Source organism: Acyrthosiphon pisum, chromosome A3, assembly GCF_005508785.2.
Source record: "Acyrthosiphon pisum isolate AL4f chromosome A3, pea_aphid_22Mar2018_4r6ur, whole genome shotgun sequence".
Taxonomy (NCBI): Eukaryota; Metazoa; Arthropoda; class Insecta; order Hemiptera; family Aphididae; genus Acyrthosiphon; species Acyrthosiphon pisum.
The window spans coordinates 39,621,655-39,629,993 of NC_042496.1; positions in this window are offsets into that span (position 1 = coordinate 39,621,655).

The following is an 8,339-nucleotide window of genomic DNA, read 5'->3' on the forward strand; positions in this document are numbered from 1 at the left end:
GTATAATAATAATAATAATAAACACCGGACGTGCACGTGGACACTAGCCAACACGCCGGGTGCGCTCGTCTAGACGCTCGATCTGCTGTCACGGCGACTCTCGAATAATATTATTGTTGTGTTTGTATTAATCATGTGTTAAAATAGTATAAAGCTTAAGTCTATTCCATGGTTTAAGTATTTTTACACTGCGCGTGACAATATTTCAAACGTTCACGATTTGACGCGTTTTTTCGTCCACGAACACATTATATTTTTTACGACTCGTCGTTTCATAATATTATTATGCGTAGAAATTACTAGTAGATTTTTATGAGTTTATATTATGCTGGGTACGGCGGCGTACACTGCGTCAGGTGCAGTGCAGTACTTGTTTTCGATCTACGGTTTTGATTTCAGTCACTGCTTTCTAAGTAGGTACTTTCGGTAATTACTAATATTATTGCAATCGTTAAAATAGTTATACGACATGATGCCTATAGCCCATATTGTGTACCTATTGGATATTCATTACAAAAGCTCTCGCAGGTACCTATATCGGTTTGCGCCTAGTCATGATTGGTCCGGGTTTTCTCCGCAATTATCTCATCAAACATCGGCCGTCGTCAACTAGTTGAGTGACTAGTTTAGTCGGATATTATATAGTACGCATTACGATTTTGATACTTTTACCGGCGCCCGAGTTGTATTTAGGTAACGTAGGTCTTTTCTTGTCCGACATAATTGTATTATCATACACGATATAGTTTGATAAGTTCTGCGTAGGTTCTGTGCAAAAAAATAAAAGTGAAATAAATAATTAGCAAAAGTGAAAGAGGTTTAAGGAGCATATTTTATAATAACATGAGATTCGTATGTCGTGTAGGAAAATCGATTTTAGTTTCGACTTCTAGATAGACTTCCCGACTACTAACCAGTATTAAAAACCCGAGACAAGTATTTAACGCTCGACGAAAACATATACTACTTTATAGTCTATAATTATTTTAGAGGGAAGTATGTACATTATTTTCAACACATTATTTCTTACGGCTAACGACTAACGAGACTATTATATTATAGTGATCGTTTAATAAAAGATAATGATGTATAAACTTTTTTTGAAGTTTGATCTACTATAATATTCCGATATAATATAAAATATATATCTTTAATCTTTATACAATCAGCCTGCAATATTATTTTGTATAATATATTATATTCGCTTAAGGCTCCGAGGTTAACTACTGGATAGATACTCATAGAAATATTAAAAAAAAATAATTTTATTTAATTAGGTATTCAGTTGGCTTATAATTTTTATTAAATCACGTCATCTCACGTAATTTACTCGGTTAATAAATTTCGTGATGTTTGTTTAAATAAATAAAATGAAGGAACTCTTAGAAAAATTGAAAAATATGATTTTTAAGTAGTTATTACATTTATCAAATTTAATTTGATTTTGTTCGTCAGACAATATTATTATCATTACTTGTCTTTTACTTATAGTTTGTTTAGTCAATATTTATTGGTATTTGTTCAATATTAAATCACATTTTAAATGCGTATATTACCTACGTAATATAATAATATAATATAATAGTATAATACTAACTACTACCACAATACATACGATTAAACTTATTGTCCAACATTTGTTTAAAAAAAAAAATAGAAAATAAAGTCATCCCTATATATAACTTTTAATACTATTATGTGTGTGTAATTGCAATGTAACGTAAATCGTAATTAACTTTATTTATTATATTTTTTTATTATACTGCTCTATAAATTATAATACTTTAGTTAGAACTTTTGGAGAAAAAACTGATTGTAAGATTAGATTAATGTAATTAGATAATATAATGTTTTAGTATTTATGAGAAATATGACTTATTATTCGCGTAATTATTCGGAATGTTGTGAGCTGTGGCCCTTTGAGTGTTAAAAACTTATAAGTTTATGACCGTCGATACAATTTACAGTAATTTTTTTGTTGAAAAATATAAATCAGATGTATATTAAATAATACGCATTTGAAGCCACAAAGAGTGAAGTGGTGTTTCTATATATTATTTAAAGAACAAAACAAATATTAATAATAATGACTAATGAGTAATACTAATTGATTTTCTGGTTTTTATTTTTATTGTAATCTATTAAAACTGTATCGAGTTGTTTTACTCGTCATATATAATATATCATATAGGTGAAACGTATGACTCAGATATTTATTAAGAATCAAATTATGAAACACCTACGCTCGTTTTAATATAATATTAAGTAACAGTAACATTTCACACTCCCCGAAAGACTTACAACTTAACACTAAATAATGAAAATACTATAAGCGTATAGAATATTTGCATAAAATTAACATAAAAATTACAATTAAAGAGTGGGCATCAAAAATAATAGAGTATTATTTGTATAAAAACTTGGTGCAATGTCATCAACATTTTTCATGACTTGTAAACTGTATATTATACTGTAATAATACGGTACATTATTATATAATATGTATTATGTATACCTATCTAAATAGTATAATATACAGTATACACATAATAATAAATTAAATTGTTCACTAATTTGTCTTGTCTACTTGCTAACAAATATTTATTTATACGGCCGTGAAAAATAAATATTAATGTAGTGCACTAGTGCAATAATATATAAGTAGTAAAAAAACACATTATTTTTCTCAAAGGGCGTTTTTGTATGTACATTTGTTTAATATTTTGGAATAAAACATCATTATCCATTACCCAAGGGCCACCTAGACCCAACTTTTAAAGTTAACTATTAAGTCGCATACTCGCGTGGTGATTATTATAATTTATAAGATATTATTTTTAACTCACCAGTGAATTTTAATAAATAGGTAGGTAGGTAATATTATATTTTATCATATTCGCTTCTATCACCGTTTGGCATCCGTTCTCATACAATTCAGGTTTTAATTGCACAAATTCTATCTTCATATTTTCTTATTATGCTATACAAGTATATTAATATATTGTTGGTTTTATAAATATTAATTAAAAAAAATGTAGGTAATGTATTAATTTATACAATATTTTAATAATATATTAAGTAATATAATATATAAAAAACAACACATTTCATTGAATAATAGTTTCGTAACAGGAAAAAAACTTTATTGATTGTGGCTTTTGTTTTTTAGGACTTTGTTGGTCGTGCAATACAGTAACATATACGTTATACAAGTGTACAACTTCAAATATATGAAATAACAGAACACGATTTTATTGTAAGGCACGTGAAAACCTTGACAGTTATGATACTGTTTCAAGGACTACGAATATTGTGATATCCAATATTGCTGCGGGCCAACAAAAACGCAACGACCTTTGAAGACATTTTTATTCATAAAATACTTTTGTACACATTCTTCTTCTTATTTAATTGAAATTCTTGACTATACATGGAATAAATCTTTTACTATCAATACTAATTACAGTATGGTGTTTTAATGAATAATATGAATTTATAGTAACTTTATTTACTATTACAGTATTACGCTAAACTGAATAAATACTTGTTACTGCTGTGATCGATTGCCAAGTGCCCATGGCCGTGGATGGAATGGTCGGACGGTACTCATCTACTATAAGTACTTTATTACAATTTACAAATGCCCCAAACTGTGAGTTTAGTTCAACTATACCACGAGACTCTAGTTTAATTCAAGTCTAAGCACTGCTGTATAAGGTAAATGATTATTTTCATAATTATTATTATCCCCGTTAGAATAATGATAAAATTAATACCTGTAACCTGCTTCAGGTAATGCAAATTTAAATCTGAATTTTAAAAAAAAAACCGAATACACAGGACCTGATTTACGGGTTTTATGTCAAGTATAAGTACTTACATTATATTTATAATATTAAAGTGAGTGGAGACCCCATCACAAAACCAAAGCTACACACAAACTGCTAACTAAAAATTAAATATAGGTCGACCCGTAAACATGAGTGAGTTATCTTCCGGGCCCCCCACCTTGACCAATTTATTTAAAAATTATGTAAGTAATAATTTTCAAATATTTTCAAATTGGTTTGCTGGCATGACCCCAGCAAATAAATTTAAAATTTCGAATCCAATCTAGTACCAATCGTTTGTGTTTGTAAGTTCAGTATAGTCATAGTATAATATATTGTTATGTCGTACATTATATTATAATTTAATAATACAACTTAGAAACCTTTTACATAAGTCAGCTGACTACATAATATTATTATAAGTTCAACTATGCAAAAACATAAAAATATTATATTATTATCCTAATGTTAATATATAATAATATAACATATTTATTAATTTATTAAGCTGAACATTAACAAGTAAAAAGTTAAGTAACTTTTAACTAAGTTAGAAAACATGTTTCTTTTTTAAAATTAACTTCTAACTTAATTAGTTAATTTTTTTCCATGTTTCAATATTTCCCATAGATTTTAAAATATTATATTTTGTTTAGTAATTTTTTTAATTTTTTTTTTCAAATTTGGACAACATTTTATAGCTACTAATTTAAACAAAAAATAACAATTTTTAGTTATCTTATTGTAATCTAAAAATATTTTTTACGGGAATTTGAAACTTTTAACGTATATTATTATTTATTATACCCATTACATACAATGACATTTTCAAACGCAACGTCTTCATTAAAAAATAAGTCTACCTACTGTATTACTAATACTATTAAACTAATAGTATAAAATCAATTACTTTAATATCAATATATCACACAATGTACTTAGTAATATAGTAATATAGGCTGACTGCAGACCATTTTCGCTCAATATCGTTTTTCATACATGCATTTATTTATCATTGAATTCAAATTTAAAGTTTAACACATACATTACAATTTACAGTTACGAGTCACCCGTATTCGACACTTGCTGTACATCAGAGTGGTTACCTATTTTCCCCCTTTTTTAATTTAACATTCATACATTTCACTAAATACTTTCATTGATTTTTTAAATAATACACCTAGTAGGTATTTTAAAATATTTTATCATATTTAATTTAACAAGTGCTTATCCAATCCACCATAGGTGGTTTTCCCATTTCATCGCGAATTAGTTCATAAAGCTAGGTACTCTGTCGCTTATTTGCTTGTTAAGCCAAGATATTATAATAAGTGCTGTTTTTTATATTTGTTCAATTTACACGTACAGATAGTTTTAAATAAAAATGATTTCATTGATTTATAAATATTCTATATATAGAGTATAGACTCTAAAGCACATAAAATCACTTCTCATGTGACTATATATTATGTTTACGTTAAATATTTTTGGCCATCTCCTCTCGAGACTTGTCAAAAACAGTAAAGAACCACATCTGCGTATATATGCACCATTGCACCGCTCACGCACCCATCGTCAAATACCCAGAAAATCGTGTGACAAATTATCAAAATAAAAGTTTGATTTTGGAAGAGAACATTTAGGTAAAATACAGTGTCTGGAGAGTGATGACGCGAAGTATTAGACGGCAGTGACGTTGCGTCAAAAGTCTAAACGCACAAAACGTTTGACGCGTCGTCGAGGAATGCAGATCAGAAAGATACATAATCTGTCTTCAGTTATTTGTGTCTTAAGTCTATTCCGTCTCTATTAATTGTTGTAACTAGACGTACGAGAAATCCATTCAATTAACGAAACTATTTAAGAACTTTTCAATTTGGTATAATTAAAGCTCCACTAATCTCGTGTTCAGAAAAATATGTAAAAATAGGTTTTCGATTTCAATTTTCAATTACTAACACGAGATCATTCTCAAATATCAACTCGGAAAACCAGCAAACGTATTGTGCAGCCACTTCAGCATGATTACAAACTGTATATTTAAATAATTACCTTTTAAATACCTATCTAATAAAAATGTGATGCATCTCTTTTTAGTTTATATCTGTTAACGAAGTATTTAATTATTTTAAAAAAGATAACAACATAAAGTAAACGAGTAAATAGTTGAAGACTGAGAGTGACGTGTCATAATACATATATATATTATATTTTAATACAAATATGTACCTACGTTTAAATGCGTGTACCTAGGCGCACAGACGAATAGTCTTTTACTGTAGTTATATACATTTTAACTGCAAATAAGTTAATTTAATGGTTAATAATGTCATAAAATACAATAGTAATAATAATTATTGCTGGTTTTGGGTCATTAAATAACAGTTTAGGTACGTATATTATACTCCAATGACATAAAATAATCAACCAACTTAAATCATTTAAATTCACAATGCACATTATAATGTTATACCTCATATATCCAGCTATGTTACGGCGAATGTACTCACGCAATTACGAACGTGGCCATCACATCATATAAATTAATAATATAAGTTCTGATTTTTGCCAAAATGATGTGAAAGTTGTAAAAAAAAATTATAAAACTTTATAACAATATATTATTACTAAATATTTTTAAAAAAAAAATAATAATAATATATATCGTACCTGATTTTATGCGTTTCGTTCTTCACCGTGGGCTTACGTCGTAGACTTGTGGACTGCTCGAGACTGCTTTCTACTTGAAAGCATCGTCGGCGTGGCTTACATCGAAATATAAATATCTATAACACCGAGTCCGAGCGCCAAGAAAACGAGAAAAGTTCGAGAAACTGGAACAATATAGCAAAAGAATAACTAAGAAAATCAATACTGAGTAGTATTATACTGATAGACCCAAAGAATTGATGGTACCTATTAGATAGTTGTCTAAACACGATATCTTAAGTAATTCGTTATTATTTATAATCGATAAATTCGATATTATACAGCCAGCACGTTTATACTAATGTTTTTTTGTCAATAATAGCTATACTGCAATACATTACAGTTGTTCACTACATCGATTGCCATAGAATTAACTCACGATCGGACGATCCTCAGTGGCGATTTAGGATTTCGCTGCTCTGGACACACATTTTCGTTATGCTCCTTAATCCGGTTCTGATGTAATATATTATTATGTTTAAAACAATTTAATTTACCTATTTTATAATGCAGGTATTAATGCAACATTGTATAAGAACTAAATGTATTATGAAATACTATTTGAACATTAGAAGTATGTTATAGTAGTGTTATACCATAGACATAAGAAGAATTTTATACCAATGTATTAATATTGAATATTTTAAATACATATAAACTATTATCGAGTAATTATTATATTAATATTGTATTTATTTAAGTTTTAAATATAAAATAAACAAACACAAATAACTTTCTATCTGCTTTTGTTCTGGGAACCCCCCATACATTATTTCCTTATAACTTAATAATGTTGTAACATTTACTGTGTTTTAATGTTTAGTAGGTACCTACCTATGTTCATAAAATTTAAACGATCGTCGTTCATAGATATGATTTAACTCTTTTTATGAGTATATTATGTACTGAATGCTGTTCCGCTGAAGTATTTGATGCAGTTCAACAAAATACTTAACCGAGGTGACGATTTTATGATGTGAACCACGTACGGAACACGTTCTGAAAAAAGTTTAAAATTAAATCGTTGCGGTCGAATGCCAAGCAAAATAATGAGGGGTGATATACATCCGACTTCCGCGATTGGACCAAAACGTCGTACGCCACGTGACCGTACGACCGAGACGATGTTTATTATACAATATGGTTATATTAATACGATTATGATATATTGTAAAATTTAAATTATTTTAATTAAATAGGCTTCTCTTTTTCCGACGCATACAACAAGTCTAATATATTATAAATTCATAAACATAATAAATTCTACGAACTATAATGCCTATAATAGTTGCAGAAATAAACATACAATAAATATATATAACTGTCTATCTTAATATCCTATACTTATAATCTAATGCTGTTGAAAGTTTTTCTAAAATACAAACCTATTAAAATGTGTTAATTTCTAAAAATAATAATTTTCTTTTATCACTTTACTTATTTTACAAATTGTTTTCAAAATTCCATGGTTTCTGGGAAAACAATTATACTTACCTATACAATATTGTACAAATTAAATAAAGTCAAGAAGTAGATTTTTATTTCAAGCCGTATTTTGGAAGAAAGTTTAATTTTTCCCCTCTTTAAAAATAAAACTTTTAAATTTTTTAATCAGATATTTTTTATGGACGTTTATTTTCTAGGTACTTATTTGGTATTTGGAAGCACTATGAGAAATTATATAGAAATTCGAGCAAACAATATTATTATTATATCGCTTTCTTTGAGAAAATTAATCATATTGAAATATTGAATCGTTGATAAATTCCACCATTCAGTCCTGAATACTTGTGAGGTGTG